The sequence below is a fragment of the Pseudorca crassidens genome, chromosome 10, assembly GCF_039906515.1.
Source record: "Pseudorca crassidens isolate mPseCra1 chromosome 10, mPseCra1.hap1, whole genome shotgun sequence".
In the NCBI taxonomy this organism is placed as follows: Eukaryota; Metazoa; Chordata; class Mammalia; order Artiodactyla; family Delphinidae; genus Pseudorca; species Pseudorca crassidens.
In genome coordinates this window covers 50,006,658-50,028,601 of record NC_090305.1, presented here as the reverse complement: position 1 = coordinate 50,028,601, position 21,944 = coordinate 50,006,658, and the positions used below count along the sequence as shown (strand labels likewise).

Here is a 21,944-nt window from a genome sequence, read left to right as displayed (position 1 = left end):
AAAACCATAATTCAAAAAGAGTCATGTACCAAAATGTTCATTGCACTTCTATTTTTGATAGCCAGGAGATGGAAGCAACCTAAGTGTCCATCATCGGATGAATGGATAAAGAAGATGTGGCCCATATATACAGTGGAATATTACTCAGCCATAAAAAGAAACGAAATTGAGTTATTTGTAATGAGGTGGATGGACCTAGAGTCTGTCATACAGAGTGAAATGAGTCAGAAAGAGAAAGACAAATACTGTATGCTTACACATATATATGGAATCTAAGAAAAAAAAATGTCATGAAGAACCTAGGGAATAAAGACACCTACCTACTAGAGAATAAGATGGGAATAAAGACACAGACCTACTAGAGAATGCACTTGAGGATATGGGGAGGGGGAAGGGTAAGCTGTGACAAAGTGAGAGAGTGGCATGGACATATATACACTACCAAATGTAAAGTAGATAGCTAATGGGAAGCAGCCGCATAGCACAGGGAGATCAGCTCAGTGCTTTGTGACCACCTAGAGGGGTGGGATAGGGAGGGTGGTAGGGAGGGAGATGCAAGAGGGAAGAAATATGGGGATATATGTATAACTGATTCACTTTGTTATAAAGCAGAAACTAACACACCATTGTAAAGCAATTATACTCCAATAAAGATATTAAAAAAATATAAAAGGGTCTTGACTAATTTCGCAGTCCATTAATTGAGCTGGGAAGAAATAGAGAGAGGCAAGTCTGAGAGAGAGGAGAATGAGGTCAGTTTTGGACACTTTAGGTTGAGTTGCTTTGGACATCCACATGAAGATTTCCAGATGAAGTGTCCATGATTAAGCTGAAGATCAGAAGATAGATCACATTCTCCAAGTCATCAAAAATATATTGAAAAAGACAAGTCTAAGTCTGATGTCCTATAGTGCATCACTAGATACACCCAAGTCAACACTGATCCTTTTAGGATGACATTGTTTAAGTCAACACCTCTGTTCAGTTGAACTAGCGTTCAATTTACCATTCTCACACTGGTTCAACAATATGTCATAAAGTGTTTTCCTAGGAAGCTTGATGAAATCAGGATTGAGTATCTCTCTGGCATCCCCCTAATCTATTTCAGGAGGATCACATAGACATAAGGTAAGCATGGCATTAGCCTGACATGACTTGATCTCGGTGAACATAGCTCCCAGCACTGGCTCCAAATCAATGTTGCTGTTTCTAAATATTCATAAATCAATTATCAATAACTTATTTTTTTGGCTAAATCATTTGTCATCATCTAAATCAATAGAACTAAGAAGTAGTAGGTGGGTATAATGAATCTTAAATAAATTCTTCACAAATTATAAGACATTTCTCTTTCAGATCTATTCATGGATGCTTGTGGGCCTCCCAGCAGGGAGGTCCCAGCATTCCATGAACTTAATGGTGCCTATTAATTGTCCTTGTTGTTCTGTTCAGCATGGAAGGGTGCTGCTTCAGAAATGCCAAGTTGACCCCCATAGGAAAAGTATCTTTTTCTTTATGCCACACCAGAGGCTGTGGGCGGCATGCTTGTCCTTTCGAGGCAGAGAAACCTGGGGTGCAAATATTGGTTCCAGCCCTTACATGCTGTGTGATCTTGGGAGAGTTGCTTAAACACGCTGAGCCACAATTTTCCTCATCTGGAAAATAGGAACAATGATTAATTCTTTAGTACATGTGTGAGAATTAAATGTGATAATGTGCTTACTATACTAAAATAGTTCCTCGCACATAATCAGCTTTCGATAAAGAGTAGATGTGACTGTGTTTGCTTATTTGTTTTATTTGATGATGTTGTTTGCTTCTTCCTGTTCCCATTTACCCATGCGTATCAGTGGTCTCGATTCCTTTGCATATCCTTTCTTTCTGGCTTCCTATTTGAATTATTTCTTTCATTTTGGCTGGGCATAGTTCATCTTCATGAAAAAGCTACAACACATTCCTCTACTGATAAGAGTCATCCATATGGATAGTTTGTATAATTGGTGACCTTCTTAAGCAGCTAGTCAAGAGATGCCCATGGTCATTTCTGTCCACAGACCTGGCATAGTGTTCATTTCTGGGCTGATTCTCCAGTAAGTCCAGGTCAATTAAAACCACACTGTGTAAATTACGTACACTGTACTAAATATGTTCATGTAAGAAATTACACACATGTCATTTCCTATCCCTTTATGAGGTATTCATTTCTTGCTAGTGGAGTTGGCATGACAGCAATGGCTGAGACAAAACTGCCCTGCAAAGTTCAGACAGCAGGGCCTTGCCATGTAATATGCAACATCAAAGCACAGGCAGAGAATAGGCTCAAAGATTTTGTGTCCACAAAAGCACAAGACCATTGTGGAGTAACCTCCTGAGTAGCTGTCGCATCAATCTACTCCCCCCATACCCACTACATTCCCGCAGTAACACTGTGCTCACTGCCAGCCCTGTTTCTCCTCTAATGCCAGAGAGAGTTTTCTAACTTACAAATATGATTATGTCGCTTTGCTGCGTGGGCCATTCGATGGGCTTGAACAAGGCCCCCGGTGACCCGGACATGGCGCACATACCCGGTCGTGTTTCTCACCACATACAGCCTTCTTTCTGGTCTGTGGTTCGACTGCACTAGAAAGTGGAGTTTTCAGTTTCTCCAGTGCACCACCGACATCTCTCCTCGCAAGCTTTGCCCTGATTAGAACCTCCCTCCACTTCCCCAACTTTTTTGCTTTTTGGCCTAATCTAGATAGCGCTTCCTCTGGGAGTCTTTTTCTGATCTGGGTTAATTGCCCCTCTATGAATAAAGACACTGTGAATCATGGAATTTACCACATTATATGGGAATTGCCTTTTTACTTGTCTAGATCAACCTATTAAACTGTAGGGACCATGGGGAAAGATCATGTCCGATTTGCTCATCACTGTGTTGTCAGGACAACACACAGCTCAGCCCAGAGCAGGCCTTTAGTAAGTCCATGTTGAATCAGTGAATGAATGAATGAATGAATGATGACATTAGAAGGTGGCAGGAATCAGAGCTGAGATACCAATCCCAACTATATGAAATGTTTGAGACACATTTATACTAAAAAATTATTTGTTGTTTATCTGAAATTCAAATTTAACTTGGCATCTTACTTGTTAATGAAATGCCTCTTTCTGTATGTCTCAGAAATAAATGTATTAATTTCAACAAAGCCAAATCTTAGACTACTGACTACCTTAGCGGTCAATGTAGACAATAATCATGTTGCTGGTGATGAATAAATTGCTTCTCTTTCTCTTTCTTAAACCATGGGGATTGTGTAGGGTTTTTTTTGCTTGAATTTCAGCATTTCAGTGCCCTGGCTGAATGTGGACCAATATAACATGCATTCCTTTACATACTCTATTGTTCTGAACACCATGGTTGGTTAAATTCCTAGGAAGAGCTGTGACCCTTTAAAATTGCTAAATTCTAATTCTTTTACACATTCCATTGACAGTCTAATTTGCTGACTCTTTTTGGACTCTCCCACTTTTAAATTTTACTTTCATTATTGCACAATCTGTAGTTACTGCTGTTGAGTAACTAATGAGTAATCTGATTTCCTTTTTTAATAAATACAATATATCTCTCTAATTCAGTTTCACCAAAAACTTATCAGACATCCTTTTTAAGATAGAATTTATTTTTTCAGTGAATTAATAAGGGAATAAACACTGATAAGGTTAAGGGCACAAATATTTATAACACAAACTATATCATAAAAAGATATAGGTAACAAAGAAGGGAAAAATCTGTAATATGCAATTGGTTACACAGTTTAATATATTTGTTGAGCATCTAATGGAAAATACAAAAATTACTAGATCACTAGGAATCTTTAACCTAAAATGCCATAAAGAAAATCAATTTAATTCCAAAATTATTCATTTATTAAGAACATAATTATTTATTTCCATTTAAGGTTTTAGCCTAGGAGAATTGCAAATAGAAAAATGAGTGCCTTTCAGAAAGAACAGTCTTATTTAGGGGTATGACATAATTTGGCAAGATAAAAGAAATTGACACTACATAAGAGGTACAGAAAAAATTCAGTAAGAAATAAAATGATGTGAGCGAGTTCCCTTCCACCTGGAGGACCCAGGTAAGAAAGGCTTTGTTCCTGGTTTTTACAGACATGGTGGCATCGGTCCTGGGCCTTCATGGGTAGGTAAGATTTCAAGATGGGTGAGAAGGCCCTGCCTTGCAGAAGGGTCCCTGTGGCAAAGCCCTCCTCCACAACTTTGAATTGCTTGAAAACTACATCCTCTAAAGAAGGCCCAGAACAATGATCATACAGCGGCCACAAGTCTGAGAATTTCCAAGATGGCATCATAATTGCTAATAGGGCCTCTAGAGATACTTAAGACACCAACTGAACTGAGAGCATTACTAGAGGTACGCTGAGAAAACATGGGGTGGGGAGCTCTCTGTGTCTGTGACAGTTACGTATAACTAGATTTAGGAACTAACATGTGTATTTGAAGATGATGTTTCCAAATAGTGTACCTGTGACTGGATGGTGCAGTCTCTTGAAGCTCTTTCCCTAAGTTTAAATACAACCAGCCCCTCAGTCGACAGACACAAATACTCCTTAAAGAGGTGGCTGCCTTTTCTCAGCTCAGGGGCCCAAGTGCTAGCAGCCTCCATCGGGATGCTTTAGAGGAAGTTTCCATGGGTGTGCTACGGTGTGTAAGGAGACAAGTCCAGGAGAGGTTGTGGGGACTTTCGGTTCTGATTCATTTTCTAGGATCATGTAGCTCTCAGTTATCTGGGCCAAAGGGTGTGGAAGGCAACTGCAAAGCACAACCCTAAGCTTTCCCCGTAGCCTCACCTCTGTATCCCAGGATGCTCTCCCAGCAAGCTCTCCTCTCTCGCTTAGTTCTCCTGAGGTCACTGCAGCTGGAGTGTGAGTGTGAGTGGCTGGGGAGGCCAACCATGGAAACAGGAACTACAAAGCTACTTGCCCCAACCTGCATCTCCAAAATCCAGGAAGCTCCACAAACTGAGTTTTTGTAACTCATTTGGCAGCAAAATCTGACCTCACCTGAATTCATTTGAAAACAAAATCTCACCTGGACTGACATGAGGCTATTTAAAGTCTTCAGCCGCCTGGCACAGATACTCACATGCTTTATTGCAGAAATGTAATTTAGTACAGAGTGCTGTCCTGGAGTCTGTTGGGAGTGTAAATAACATACAGTACTTACACTGTACTACTTTTTTAAAAATCCAAGATAATTCTGAACTCTGACATCTGGCCCCAGGATTTTGGATAAGTCCTTGTGGTCCCACAGTACAAAGTGTACCATTGATCAGGCACAGGATAAAGAGCTGAACTCACTGTACAAAAGATAGACCTTGGTTCATTTATTTCTAAATTCTCACCCTTTAGCAAATGAAATTAATATTTTTCTAGATCAATAGGTTTCAATAAGTGATCTTGGGACCCTGGAAATTTGTAAGCTGCTTTATGGGGTCTATACTTTCATTGTTATATAGTAAAAAATATTATCTGTACTTTATAATGACAGCAAAGACATTACTGATAGCTCATTAAAACCAAGTCAATTTCTTCTTCCTACTAGTCTCCCTCTCTCTCCCTCTTTCTCTCTCTCTCTCCCCCCCAACTCCTGTGTGTGTGGAGGGGGCAAGTGAAGAAACTGGCTTCATTGATACTACCAATGTAGTACAAGGCTTTGTACTCAGGAAGTGATTAGGGAAGCATTTACCAGAGAAACAGAATCAACAGGACACAGAGAGAGAGAGAATTTATTATAAGAAATTGGTTCATGTGATTATGGAGGCTGGAAAATCCGAAGATTTTCAGGGCGAGCTGGAAAGCTGAAGACCCAGGAAAGCTGATTCAGTCTGAGTCCAAAGGCCTGAGAATCACAAGAGCCCAAGGTGCAATTCCAGGCCGGCAGCCAGTAGGATCGAGATCCACGAGGAGCTAATGTTTTAGTTTGAGTCTGAAGGCAGGAAAAACTCTCTCTTACTCAGAAGAGGATCAATGTTTCTCTTTTACTCAACTTATTGAATGAGGCCCATCCACATTAGGGAAGGAAATCTGCTTTACTCATTCTATTGATTTAAATGTTAGCTTCATCTAAAAACACCCTCACAGAAACTTATAGAAGAATGTTTGACTAAATATCTGGACACCCCATGGCCTGGTCAACTTGATGCAGAAAATTAACCATCACAGACGGAGAACACATGCTTAGAGTTTAATACTCTGTGGTCACCCTCTGGAAATTTTCAATACTCTTCTTTTGAATTTATATTTTCTAATTGAAGCCCACCCAATCAACATTAAGAACTTACCAGGGTCTTGGATCCTCAATTCACCCAAAGTCCCACCTGCACCACCTTGCAGCCTCCAGGGACCAGTTCTTATCTGCCAGTTCCTGCATCCCTGCCTGGTGACGGCTGCAGCCGCGGTTCCTGCACAGGACCTGGGCCTGGGGGGAAGGACCAGGGTCAGGCACCCGGAGGGTCTGCCTTGGTTCTGCGAGTGTCCCTGTGCCTGAGGTCATGTGACATTAAATAGCAGAAACAAATGAAACAACAGCAAAAACACCAAGACACATCAAGAGAAAGACTATGGAAGAAAGGAAAAAACTGTTTTCCTGATTTTTTGAACAGAGGCCTGAATGTCCCTTTTACACAGGAACCTGCGAAGCTCACAGTTGGCGCTGGATGGGAAGACACTCCAGGAGGCCAGTAGCTGCCTCTTCGGCCTGCACAAACACAAACACATACAGGGTGTTTTTCACTGTTGTGGGGTTTTCTATTTTTGGTGGTATGGATGCGAAAGAAGGAAAAGTTCCAGAATTGGTTAATTCAATGGATATTTTTACCTTGGATTATAAGTGACTTTCCTTTCCCTCCTTTCCCGTTGGCAGGCAGCGCAGTCTTGCAGATGCTGGCCAGGGGCTCCCATGACTGTCCTTCTTACTCACTTCCGCCCTGCCAACCTGGTCCAGGAAGAGTCCTCCCCTTCTCCTCCTTCATCCTCTTCTGTCACCATGACTGCCACCCCTGCTACTCTGAAGAGCTGTGGCGGAGTGGGGGAAGATGGCGGAAGAGTAAAAAGCGGAGATTGCCTTCCTCCCCACAAATACATCAGAAATACATCTACATGTGGAACAACTCCTACAGAGCACCCACTGAACGCTGGCAGAAGATCTCAGACCTCCCAAAAGGCAAGAAACTCCCCACATACCTGGGTAGGACAAAAGAAAAAGGAATAAACAGAGACAAAAGAATAGGGACGGGACCTGCACCAGTGGGAGGGAGCAGTGAAGGAGGAAAGGTTTCCACACACTAGGAAGCCCCTTCGCGGGCGGAGACTGCGGGTGGCGGAGCAGGAAAGCTTCGAGGCAGCGGAGGATAGCGCAGCAACAGGGGTGCGGAGGGCAAAGCTGAGAGATTCCCGCACAGAGGATCGGTGCCGAACGGCACGCACCAGCCCGAGAGGCTTGTCTGCTCACCCGCTGGGTTGGGCGGGGGCTGGGAGCTGAGGCTTGGGCTTCGGTCAGAGCTCAGGGAGAGGACTGGGGCTGGCGGCGTGAACACAGCCTGCAGGGGGTTAGTGCACCAGGGCTAGCCGGGAGGGAGTCAGAGAAAAAGTCTGGACCTGCCGAAGAGGCAAGAGACTTTTTCTTCCCTATTTGTTTCCTGGTGTGCGAGGAGACAGGATTAAGAGCGCTGCTTAAAGGAATTCCAGAGACCGGCGCGAGCCGCGGCTCTCAGTGCGGACCCCAGAGACGGGCATGAGGCGCTAAGGCCGCTGCTGCCGCCACCAAGAAGCCTGTTTGCGAGCACAGATCACTATCCACACCTCCCTTCCCAGGAGCCTGTGCAGCCCGCCACTGCCAGGGTCCCGGGATCCAGGGACAACTTCCCTGGGAGAACGCACAGCGAGCCTCAGGCTGGTGCAACGTCACGCTGGCCTCTGCCGCCGCGGGCTTGCCCTGCGTCCGTACCCCTCCCTCACCCCCACCCCGGCCTGAGTGAGCCAGAGCCCCCGACTCAGCTGCTCCTTTAACCCCGTCCTGTCTGAGCAAACAACAGACGCCCTCAGGCAACCTACAGGCAGAGGCGGGGCCAAATCCAAAGCTGAAACCTCGGAACTGTGCGAACAAAGAGAAAGGGAAATTTCTCCCAGCAGCCTCAGGAGCAGCAGAATAAATCTCCACAATCAACTTGATGCACCCTGCATCGGTGGAATACATGAATAGACAACGAATCATCCCAAAATGAGGAGGTTGACTTTGAAAGCAAGATATATTATTTTTTCCCCTTTTCCTCTTTTTGTGAGTGTGTATGTGTATGCTTCTTTGTGAGATTTTGTCTATATAGCTTTGCTTTCACCATTTGTCCTAGGGTTCTGTCCGTCCATTTTTGGTTGTGTTTTTTTGCTTAAAAAAATTATTTTTCTTAATAATTATTTTTTATTTAAATAACTATTTTATATTATTTTATTTTATCCCCTTTCTTTTTTCCTTCCTTCCTTCCTTCCTTCCTTCCTTCCTTTCTTTCTTTCTTTCTTTCTTTCTTTCTTTCTTTCTTTCTTTCTTTCTTTCTTTCTTTCTTTCTTTCTTTCTTTCTTTCTTTCTTTCTACTTTTTCTCCCTTTTATTCTGAGCCATGTGGATGAAAGGCTCTTGGTGCTACAGCCAGGAGTCAGTGCTGTGCCTCTGACGTGGGAGAGCCAACTTCAGGACACTGGTCCACAAGAGATCTCCCACCTCCACGTAATATCAAATGGCGAAAATATCCCAGAGATCTCCATCTCAACACCAACACCCAGCTTCACTCAACAACCAGCAAGCTACAGTGCGGGACACCCTATGCCAAACAACTAGCAAGACAGGAACACAACCATACCCATTAGCAGAGAGTCTGCCTGAAATCATAATAAGTCCACAGACACCTCAAAACACACCACCAGATATGGACCTGCCCAACAGAAAGAAAAGATTCAGCCTCATCCACCAGAATACAGGCATTAGTCCCCTCCACCAGGAAGCCTACACAACCCAGTGAATCAACTTTAGCCACTGGGGACAGACACCAAAAACAACGGGAACTATGAACGTGCAGCCTGCAAAAAGGAGACCCCAAACACAGTAAGACAAGCAAAATGAGAAGACAGAAAAACACACAGCAGACGAAGGAACAAGATAAAAACCCACCAGACCTAACAAATGAAGAGGAAATAGGCAGTCTACCTGAAAAAGAATTCAGAATAATGATAGTAAGGATGATCCAAAATCTTGGAAATACAATAGAGAAAATGCAAGAAACATTAAACAAGGACCTAGAAGAACTGAAGATGAAACAAACAATAATGAACAACACAATAAATGAAATTAAAAATACTCTAGAAGGGATCAATAGCAGAATAACTGAGGCAGAAGAATGGATAAGTGACCTGGAAGATAAAATAATGGAAATAACTACTGCAGAGCAGAATAAAGAAAAAAGAATGAAAAGAACTGAGGACAGTCTCAGAGACCTCTGGGACAACATTAAACGCACCAACATTTGAATTATAGAGGTCCCAGAAGAAGAAGAGAAAAAGAAAGGGACTGAGAAAATATTTCAAGAGATTATAGTTGAAAACTTCCATAATATGGGAAAGGAAACAGTTAATCAAGTCCAGGAAGCACACAGAGTCCCATACAGGATAAATCCAAGGAGAAACATGCCAAGACACATATTAATCAAACTGTCAAAAATTAAATACAAAGAAAACATATTAAAAGCATCAAGGGAAAGACAACAAATAACACACAAGGGAATCCCCATAAGGTTAACAGCTGATCTTTCAGCAGAAACTCTGCAAGCCAGAATGGAGTGGCATACATATTTAAAGTGATGAAGGAGAAAAACCTACAACCAAGATTACTCTACCCAGCAAGGATCTCATTCAGATTTGATGGAGAAATTAAAAGCTTTACAGACAAAGAAAAGCTGAGAGAGTTCAGCACCACCAAACCAGCTCTACAACAAATGCTAAAGGAACTTCTCTAGGCAAGAAACACAAGAGAAGGAAAAGACCTACAATAACAAAACCAAGACAATTAAGAAAATGGGAATAGGAACATACATATCGATAATCACCTTAAATGTAAATGGATTAAATGCTCCCACCAAAAGACACAGACTGGCTGACTGGATACAAAAACAAGACCCATATATATGCTGTCTACAAGAGACCCACATCAGACCTAGGGACACATACAGAATGAAAGTGAGGGGATGGAAAAAGATATTCCATGCAAAGAGAAATCGAAAGAAAGCTGGAGTAGCAATTCTTATATCAGACAAAATAGACTTTAAAATAAACAGTGTTACATGAGACAAAGAAGGACACTACATAATGATCAAGGGATCGATCCAAGAAGAAGATATAACAATTGTAAATATTTATGCACCCAACATAGGAGCACCTCAATACATAAGGCAAATGCCAACAGCCATAAAAGGGGAAATCGACAGTAACACATTCATAGTAGGGGACTTAAACACCCCACTTTCACCAATGGACAGACCATCAAAATGAAAATCAATAAAGAAACACAAGCTTTAAGTGATACATTAAACAAGATGCACTTAATTGATATTTATAGGACATTCCATCCAATAACAACAGAATACACATTTTTCTCAAGTGCTCATGGAACATCCTCCAGGATAGATCATATCTTGGGTCAAAAATCAAGCCTTGGTAAATTTAAGAAAATTGAAATTGTATCAAGTATCTTTTCCGACCACAATGCTATGAGACTAGATATCAATTACAGGAAAAGATCTGTATAAAATACAAACACATGGAGGCTAAACAATACACTACTTAATAACGAAGTGATCACTGAAGAAATCAAAGAGGAAATCAAAAAATACCTAGAAACAAATGACAATGGAGACACGACGACCCAAAACCTACGGGATGCAGCAAAAGCAGTTCTAAGAGGGAAGTTTATAGCAATACAATCCTAACTTAAGAAACAGTAAACATCTCGAATTAACAACCTAACGTTGCATCTAAAGCAATTAGAGAAAGAAGAACAAAAAACCCCCAAAGTTAGCAGAAGGAAAGAAATCATAAATATCAGATCAGAAATAAATGAAAAAGAAATGAAGGAAGTGATAACAAAGATCAATAAAACTAAAAGCTGGTTCTTTGAGAAGATAAACAAAATTGATAAACCATTAGCCAGACTCATCAAGAAAAAAAGGGAGAAGACTCAAATCAATAGAATTAGAAATGAAAAAGAAGAAGTATCAACTGACACTGTAGAAATGCAAAAGATCATGAAAGATTACTATAAGCAACTCTATGCCAATAAAATGGACAACCTGGAAGAAATGGACAAATTCTTAGAAATGCACAACCTGCCAAGACTGAGTCAAGAAGAAATAGAAAATATAAACAGACCAATCACAAGCACTGAAATTGAAACTGTGATTAAAAATCTTCCAACAAAGAAAAGCCCAGGACCAGATGGCTTCACAGGTGAATTCTATCAAACATTTAGAGAAGAGCTAACACCTATCCTTCTCAAACTCTTCCAAAATGTAGCAGAGGGAGGAACACTCACAAACTCATTCTACTAGGCCACCATCACCTTGATACCAAAACCAGACAAAGATGTCTCAAAGAAAGAAAACTACAGGCCAATATCACTGATGAACATAGATGAAAAAATCCTCAACAAATAGTAGCAAACAGAATCCAACAGCACATTCAAACGATCTTACACCATGATCAAGTGGGGTTTATTCCAGGAATGCACGGATTCTTCAATATACGCAAATCAATCAAGGAGATACACCATATTAAATTCAAGGAAAAAAACCAAATAATCATCTCAATAGATGCAGAGAAAGCTTTTGACAAAATTCAACACCCATTTATGATAAAAACCCTGCAGAAAGTAGGCATAGAGGGAACTTTCCTCAACATAATGAAGGCCATATATGACAATCCCACGGCCAACATCATCCTCAATGGTGAAAAACTGAAAGCATTTCCACTAAGATCAGGAACAAGACAAGGTTGCCCACTCTCACCACTCTTATTCAACATAGTTTTGGAAGTTTTAGCCACAGCAAGCAGAGAATGAAAGGAAATAAAAGGAATCCAAATCGGAAAAGAAGAAGTAAAGCTGTCACTATTTGCAGGTGACATGATATTATACATAGAGAATCCTAAAGATGCTACCAGAAAACTACTAGAGCTAATCAATGAATTTGGTAAAGCAGCAGATTACAAAATTAATACACAGATATCTCTGGTATTCCTATACACTAATGATGAAAAATCTGAAAGTGAAATCAAGAAAACACTCCCATTTACCACTGCAACAAAAAGAATAAAATATCTAAGAATAAACCTACCTAAGGAGACAAAAGACCTGTATGCAGAAAATTATAAGACACTCATGAAAGAAATCAAAGATGATACAAATAGATGGAGAGATATACCATGTTCTTGGATTGGAAGAATCAACATTGTGAAAATGACTGTACTACCCAAAGCAATCTACAAATTCAATGCAATCCCTATCAAACTACCACTGGCATTTTTCACAGAACTAGAACAAAAATTTCACAATTTGTATGGAAACACAAAAGACCCCAAATAGTCAAAGCAATCTTGAGAACGAAAAACGGAGCTGGAGGAATCAGGCTCCCGGACTTCAGACTATACTACAAAGCTACAGTAATCAAGACAGTATGGTACTGGCACAAAAACAGAAATAGAGTTCAATGGAACAGGAGAGAAAGCCCAGAGATAAACCCACGCACATATGGTCACCTTATCTTTGATAAAGGAGGCAGGAATGTACAGTGGAGAAAGGACAGCCTCTTCAATAAGTGGTGCTGGGAAAACTGGACAGGTTCATGTAAAAGTATGAGATTAGATCACTCCCTAACACCATACACAAAAATAAGCTCAAAATGGATTAAAGACCTAAATGTAATGCCAGAAACTATCAAACTCTTAGAGGAAAACATAGGTGGAACACTCTATGACATAAATCACAGCAAGATCCTTTTTGACCCACCTCCTAGAGAAATGGAAATAAAAACAAAAATAAACAAATGGGACCTGATGAAACTTCAAAGCTTTTGCACATCAAAGGAAACCATAAACAAGACCAAAAGACAACCCTCAGAATGGGAGAAAATATTTGCAAATGAAGCAACTGACAAAGGATTAATCTCCAAAATTTACAAGCAGTTCATGCTGCTCAATAACAGTAACAAAAAAATCCCAAACGACCCAATCCAAAAATGAGCAGAAGACCTAAATAGATATTTCTCCAAAGAAGATATACAGATTGCCAACAAATACACGAATGAGTGCTCAACATCATTAATCATTAGAGAAATGCAAATCAAAACTACAATGAGGGCTTCCCTGGTGGCACAGTGATTGAGAGTCCACCTGCCAATGCAGGGGACATGTGTTCTTACCCCAGTCCGGGAAGATCCCACATGCTGCGGAGCAGCTAGGCCCGTGAGCCATGGCCACTGAGCCTGCGCATCCAGAGCCTGTGCTCCGCAACAGGAGAGGCCACAACAGTGAGAAGCCCATGTACCACACACACACACACAAAAAAAAACTACAATGAGATATCATCTCACACTGGTCAGAATGGCCATCATCAAAAAATCTAGAAACAATAAATGCTGGAGAGGGTGTGGAGAAAAGGGAACACTCTTGCACTGCTGGTGAGAATGTGAATTGGTACAGCCACTATGCAGAACAGTATGGAAGTTCCTTAAAAAACTACAAATAGAACTACCATATGACCCAGCAATCCCACTACTGGACATATACCCTGAGAAAACCGTAATACAAAAAGAGTCATGTACCAAAATGTTCATTGCAGCTCTATTTACAATAGCCGGGAGATGGAAGCAACCTATCCATCAAAAGATGAATGGATAAAGAAGATGTGGCACATATATACAATGGAATATTACACAGCCATAAAAAGAAATGAAATTGAGCTATTTGTAATGAGGTGAATAGACCTAGAGTCTGTCATATAGAGTGAAGTAAGTCAGAAAGAGAAAGACAAATACCGTACGCTAACACATATATATAGAATTTAAGAAAAAAAAAATGTCATGAAGAACCTAGGGGTAAGACAGGAATAAAGACACAGACCTACTAGAGAATGGACTTGAGGATATGGGGAGGGGGAAGGGTAAGCTGTGACAAAGCGAGAGAGTGGCATGGAGATATATACATTACCAAACGTAAAATGTATAGCTAGTGGGAAGCAGCTGCATAGCACAGGGAGATCAGCTTGGTGCTTTGTGACCACCTAGAGGGGTGGGATAAGGAGGGTGGGAGGGAGGGAGACTCAAGAGGGAAGAGATATGGGAACATATGTATATGTATAACTGATTCACTTTGTTATAAAGCAGAAACTAACACACCATTGTAAAACAATTATACTCCAATAAAGATGTTAAAAAGAAGCTGTCGTGCCTTTATCAGGTGCTGACTGTGTTATTGAACGTCTTCCTCACCGCCATTCAGTGGGGTACATGGAGTCACACCCCACTCTGCAGAAGGGGACACAGTGGCTCGGGATCTGAATGGGATCTGTCACCCGGAGGTGATGAGGCTGGAAGCCGCTCCTGGCTGAGCTATTTCTACAGAGCCACCACGTACGCGGTAACAGCCTCCCAACTTAAATTGCTCATCTTGTCATATTCAAAAACAAGTCCAAACCTTTTTTCTAGGACTCAGGGCCTCCGTAATACAGCTGTATCTACTTTCTAACCCTATCCCCACTTACTCCCACATTAGTCAGGTCTCTTTCAGTTGCAAGGACAGAAACCCAACGTGGCAGAAACACAAGAAGAATTGATTGCTTCCTGTAACTGGAGAGTCCAAGGTGGCACAGGAGTTTTGCTCCAGGCACAGCTGGCTCTGAGATTCAGACTCTGTCCTTAGGATCTCCTTTCTTCCCTTGTGGCTCTTCATCTTCCAAATGGGCTTAATTCTTAGGCAACCTTCTCCGTAACAGCAGCGTTGCCAGTGGCAGAGCTAAATTTACATGGTCTTCATAGCTAGCAATCACATAAAAGAGAAAAGAATCCCTTCTCTTCTTGTATCCTTATTAATCTACCCAAAGGACTCTGCTTGGCTCTGCTTGGGTCATGTGCCTGCTCCAGAGAAGTTCCACGTTCCAGCCCAGGGGCGTACAACATCCTGATGGCTCAGGCTGAGTCCCACATCCATTCCCTTTAGGTGGCAGGCAGGGCCCTGTGATTGGCAAGAGTAGTGAAGAAGCAATTCCTGAAAGCAAGGGAAGTCAAACACACAAACTAAAATATGTCCATTAGACCTCCTATGTGAGCTGTCAGCTCTGACTGAGCACAGTATACTTTTTCCTGACTCTAGATTACTGTTCATGTTGCCATCTTCCCTCCACAACTTCAGGTTCCAGAATACTCTCTGTTTCTAATGTTTATCCTTAATTTAGGATCTGAATTAAGCCCCCTCTTCTATGAAGCCATATCCACTGTTCCTTCCCAAGGGCATCGTAACTTTCTTACTACCTGGGCTTTATTTGTTTATAGGTGCTCCCCATGCTTCAAAGATCTGGGCATGAACCAAGCGAAAGGTCAATGCAGCTTCAGCCTCCCTCTCTGATGAGGTTTAAGTTCTGTGGCCAGTTCAACCCACCTCTGTTTTGCCAGAAACAAGCTTACCTGTTGCCCGAAGCATTGAGTACGATGTTCTGTCCTTCCATTTGTCCTGCATTCCCTTGGTGGCACCAGCTTAGAGATTTGGGGTAGTGTTTTTAGCCCCACAAAATAGTATCTCATTCCTCTTTCCTTTCTGTGAGAATTTGCTGTCTGGCATGAAGACAGGAGGTTACCTCCCACTGAGCCATTCCTCTCCCTCCCGTGACCTTCTTGATGCCCTCTCCTCTGTCATCCATCTGGCACTTAGCATAGACCAGCTTGTCCTGTTGGGTACCTTTGCATATTAATATTGACCAATGATTATGATAGACTGTACCGCCAAAATAATAACTAGCAATATGTGGTAGAAAGTCCCAGGTAAACTGTGCAAATAATAATAGAGGTTTTAGTGTATTTATGGAGCCCTTAATAATTGCTCCACTCTGTACTAAGCACTGGCTGGGTGGCATTTGGAAATATGGAAGACAGAGCCTCTTTCCTTAAGGCAGTGCCATCTTGCTGCAGAGACTAAACTCTTTGAAAATAATGAGAGAACAAGTTCATGCTGCACTACAAACTGTTGACTCTGAGAATGACTGAGCAGCAGGTTTACGGGACTCAAGCAACCAGTTCTGGTCAGTCCAACTTTATTTCAAAACCTGGTGCTCATTAGGAATCTACAACAGGAATGAGAACCAAGAATTCCTAACATAGGCTGCAAATATGGATGGAAACAATGATTGAGTACATAAGACAAATTTGTCAAGAACCTGAAGGACAGAAGCTTAATGAAAGTCAATTGAAGATAGGAAAAGTTCCAGGCCAGATTAATTTTGATTGTGTCAATGTATTAGTTACTACACAGCTTCAGCTATAATAACAAAGACCCAAACATAGCAGTGTCTGAAATAAAACAGACAATTCTTTTTCCTTCATGTTAACTGTCCAAATGTGAGCTGTCCAATTTTAATGTGGCAGCTGCATGGTATCACAAACTCCTATCACAAAAACTCCTTCTATGTTCCTGTTCCGTCATCCTTGGCATGCAGCTTCCATTTGGAAATCTAAGATGGCTAGTCCAGGTTCGGTCATCAAATTTGAATCACAGTAAATGGGAAGGAAAAAAGGGACTAAGAGTGAGTATGCTCATACCATTTAAAGGCATGATTCATAAGTGAAACACATCATTTCTACTAACATTCTATTGGTCAAAACTTAATCTTATGGTCTTACTTAGATGCAAGGGAGGCTGGAAAACATGGTTCTTTGTTGGGCTGCCATTTGCTTAGCTAAAACTGAAAGGGTCCTCTGACTGAAGGAATAATGGTATAACCAGTAGTAAGTAAATTAGAGCTTAAATAGAAGTGGGATGGAGAGATATATGCTTCATCTATTGATCAGTTGCTGAAACAGAAGTGCTTCTAAATTGTTAAATTTAAAAATACTTCTCTTTTGACCTTTAAGCTTCTTTATGTCTCCAGTATTTTAGTGTCCATCTTCTGTTCTTTTAATTTCATTGTTCCATCTATCTCTGAGCCTAGCATTCTTGAGGAGTTAACACACCTAACAGGATTAGGACATGGACAAAAGTTAGTTCATTTATTTAGTACATTTTTGTTCAGTGCCTACCATATGCAAAGCACTGTTCTAGGTGCTTGGACACATCAATGAACAAAACCAATACTCCACCTTGTGTAGCTCCTGTTCTGATAGGGGTGGGGAATACACAGAAAAGAAGAAACTTTGGTTTCCACAGAAACAAAGCTAATTGTATCTCTGACAAGACTACAAACTAGAAGGGTGGAGATGACATCCCCTGGTCTATAGCCTTATAAAGGTGGAATACCCTATGTGTGTGCTGTCTAGATGTTTGTTGAAAGATAAATGTAAATAAATGTAAATAAATATCTCTCTATATGTAAATAACAATGTAAATAAATATCTCTTAACAATGTAAATAAATATCTCTATAGTCCCTTGGATCAAATTTTCTTTGAGAAAAAACGTTTGGCAACCTTGACTCATTTTTTCATAATCAACTGCATCCATATATACAATAAGACTCTTTTTTTGGTGTATTAGAAACTTAAGTAGGTTAGGCAAGAAAAAGGGTGGCAGTGACAATTTTTTAAAGGATTCTGGGATGTCTTATGTCTTAAAGACAAGCTGCATGATCTTAGGGACAAATGGAACTAAAAATTCAAATGCAGCCAGTACTTTTTCTGTCTCACCTCTCTAGTTGTGAGCTCATTTTTTTCTCTGAATATTGGCTTCCTCCATGGGGTAAGGAACACTGCACGTGCAAATTTCACACCCCATGCTCTCAGACAAGAGAATATGGGATTCTTTGCCACACTCCAGTGTGAAAAACCCCAAGGCAGAACTCCAACTGGCCTGGCTTGGGTCAGGTGTCTAACCCTATATCAATAATCTATGGCTAAAGAGTTGGGGTAACAGAAAAGACATGATCCTAGGGAAAGAGATCAGATGTGTGGTTACCAGAGGTAGGGGTAGGGAAAGGAGGAACTGGATGCAGGCAGTCAAAAGGCACGAACTTCCAGTTATAAGATAATGTTGTTAAAAGAGCAAATCCTAAGTGTTCTCATCACAAGGTTTTGTTTCTGTATGAGATGATGGCTGTTCACTAAATTTACTGTGGTCATCATTTCATGATGTACGTAAGCCAAACCATTATTCTGTACACACTAAATTTATGCAATGCTGTATGTCAATTATATCTCAATAAAACTGGAAAAAATAAATACAGAAGAGCAAAGACATGCTTCCTGGGTGCCCACTTCCTGGCTATGCCAACTCAGTTTGGGCATGGAAGCCGTTTGATGGGTTGTCATAAACTATGAGAGTATCTCATCAGTCACTTATCCAAAGAATGATCCCCAAGACTGAGCAGGTTAAGAGCAGAATTATTTTGAGAAAGTGGAATGACTCCATCTGCCATTCAAATTCCAACTCCTCACTTTTTTGAGAGAATAGCAGGTTAGTTAAGCAAAAACTCACAATCAGGAGTATGTGTTAATTGGTTTTGATTTGTTTTGGAATAGGCCTCAGTGTATACATCTTTCGAGTGTATAAGCCTACAGCAAATGGGTGTTCAGGAAGCTCTGCAATATCCACAGATAATTATCTTTAAAACAAAAAACTGAGATATTAATGTAAAAAGTATTCTGCAAACATTTTATTTTAAAATGTCGGGTCCCAGGAAAACAGCTCCAAGTTTATAATCTTTGCATTACGTTTGGTGCTGATGTGCATTATAATTTTTTCTCCTCAAATGAAAATGTTTTGAAGCAAAACTTCTTCCTTCCTTTATGACTCGTCATTGATTGACATCAGAGTTAGTTTTTATTATCTTTTCCTGCCAAGGATTTGTGTAGTTTGACTAACATTGGAATGAGAGGGCAGGGCCTCTGTTTTCTGAGCTTTGTAAAGTCCTTAGTAGCGACAGTGTGTGGGCATCCAGAAATCTTTTAATTATATATACGAGAAATAGAACATAGTATCCAGCCTCCAATGACATATAAAAGGTCCAGCTTTGACTTCCACATTCAAACCAGTTGAAAAGTTGAAGCTCTTTTCACTAGTGATCCCTCTGCTTTCTTCCTGGGTCAAATCCAGGAAGATTTGAGCTGTCCACAGCTCAAAACCTGTTTCTTTGGTGATCACCTTATGTTTTTCAGCCACCTTAAGTGGCTTGATTTGTTGGTCAATATTACTGAAATAAAAACTAGCTGTTGGTGTAGCCCAAACTGTCAGATCACTGTTTTTCAAGCTGGTATAGTTGGCACTGGTCCCCGTGTGACACTGGGACTTTGTAGATCGTTCCTGCTGTAGAATTCTGGGTGGTCTTGAAGTGCTTTCCAGGAATAAATGGTGCCAAGCCCAGCATTGAGGTGAGGGACATCAGGAAGATGTCCTTTCAAAGCCAAGATGGTCTTTCAGGTTCCAGAATTGTTGGATGGCATTGGCAACCCCCGTTCTCCCACCCACACTGCCGGGCCAGTGAGGAGCAGCACAAAGGGCTCCTGGGCCATACCAGCCGCCAAAGCCCCCCTGCAGCTGACAAACAGGCAGTTGTCTATTTTTACTTTGACTACACTCTGCTTCCGTTTACTGCAATCACATCCTCTAAAGACTTATGTCCCCTCCTTCTTCCTCCTTCCTCTTTCTCACCGTTATTTATAAATGCTGTATACTTGTTTATGGAGAAAAGAGCTGCGATGCAACTGCCAACTGAACTTCCAGGTGCCTTTTTTTTAATTTATTTATTGGAGTATAGTTGTTGTACAATGTTATGTTAGTTTCAGGTGCACAGCAAAGTAATTTAGTTATACATATACATATATCCATTCTTTTTCAGATTCTTTTCTCATATAGGTTATCACAGAATATTGAGTAGAGTTCCCTGTGCTATACAGTAGGTCCTTGTTGGTTACCTATCTTATACATAGTAGTGTGTGTATGTTCATCCCAAGCTCCTGATTTATCCGTCCCTACCACGTGCCTTTTAAGCATCAGAGACATTTCTATGCGTCTCTTTTTAGTTGTTACCCCTGAATTGAGAAGACCAACAGCAGGATGGCGGTGACTCACACCCAGAACCCAGAAAACAAACACCCACTACTGACTCACATGCTAGAACCGGGGAGATTCTGAGACATTCCTTTGCTGAAAAATGCATATGTGAACAACACTCCACATTCCCGTCTACAGGAGGCCAAGCTGGCCCTTCCTGTTGAGGTGGGAGGAAGTCAAGGCTGTGTCACTGACTCCAACAGGGAGTTTACTGGGTCAGTAGAGGGAGGGCGGTCGGGACTCATATTTCTTTTCTTTTTTTCCAGATGCCCGTTGGAGAAAATCTCATGTATCCTGTGTGAGTCAGTCGTGAGTGTTTCTGCTTCTGGGTAAGGGTGCTGAGTCACCACTCTCCCTCTCCCCTGCTAGTTTTAATTGTGATTTTAATTAGCAGGCTGGTCCTCTGATCAGAGATGTGGGCTTTCATCAGGAGGAGTTTTCTGGCTATGCGGTCCTTGGTTGGCCACTTGGATCTTATAATGATAAAATATTCTTTAGTACTTTTCAAAAGTTCAAAGGGCTTTACCAAAATTTAACCCTGAGGGTTCTCAGTTTATATTTAGATTTAAAAGTGAGTGAAGATGGGGATTTTTTTGTGGCAAAGTAATCTGAGGCAGCTTGAATTAAGAGCTTCTTCTTCACTCTGCTTGTGACCCTACCTGACTCCAGCTAAAGGACCTCTTTTTCTTTTCACTTCCCTGTTTCCCAAGCCAAGGCCTCTCTGAAAGGGAAGACTGGTTCAGACTTATAATTAACTCTGGTCCCTGACTCTGGGCCTGGACCCCTGTGTGTCTAGGCCTCCCCAGGTGGAGGAATCCAAGTACAGCACAGGAAGTGTTACCGGGTCCAAGCTCACTCTGCTTGCCACACAACAGGCCAATAAACTGGAGATGATGTGTTGAGGCAAGGAATACGGAAAGCCTGCAGACCGAGATGGCAGACTGATGTCTCAAAATAACGCTTTTTGGGGTTTGGATGCCAGTTTCTTCTATAGAACTGGAGATGAGGAAGTAAAGTAAATAGGCCATAAGATTTGCAAATGTCCCCTGGAATGGCCAGCCTTGGGGAGGGTATGTGTTAATTTCTTCTTTCTTGCAGCCATTCACAGGTGGGCAGGGTCAGGATGTTTCCCTGAACAAAGGCACTTTGGTTTAACATTCAGGCAGAGGGGCAGGGTTCCCCTAGGCAGGCCATTATGTATAGACAGTATCCTTTCAGTGAACAAAAGCAACAGGAAGCAAAGGTTAAAGTAAAAGAAACAGATCCAACATGTAGACAGATTTGGCTCTTCCCTGCTACAGAAGGGGCATTCGGTGGAGGCCCCAGCTTGGTTTTGCTTCTGTATCTGTTCTGGGAAGGGGGACTCCCTCCAGGGCCCGAGAGTGGGCTCTTGTCTGACACTCAGAAATGAATTGTCCAAGGAGACACACGTGCTGACAAAGCAAGAGACTTAATTAGGAAAGGGTGCCTGGCTGGAGAGCAACAGGATAAGGGAAACCAGCAGAACTGCTCTGTCACGTGGCTGGCAGCCTCAGGTTTTATGGTGATGGGGTTAGTTTCCGGGTTGTCTCAGGCCTATCATTCTGACTCAGGGTCCTTCC

At 41.5% G+C, this 21,944-nt stretch overlaps 1 long non-coding RNA gene across 1 annotated transcript; it reads right to left on the bottom strand.

The window, feature by feature from the left end:
- Positions 1-5,488: 5,488 nt before the first annotated feature.
- On the bottom strand, positions 5,489-20,495 carry LOC137233066 (uncharacterized). Its single transcript, XR_010947278.1, has 4 exons — positions 20,401-20,495; positions 6,883-7,079; positions 6,347-6,762; positions 5,489-5,991 (listed from the first exon to the last, which is right to left on the bottom strand). It is a non-coding gene; the product is annotated as an uncharacterized lncRNA (long non-coding RNA).
- Positions 20,496-21,944: the final 1,449 nt, after the last annotated feature.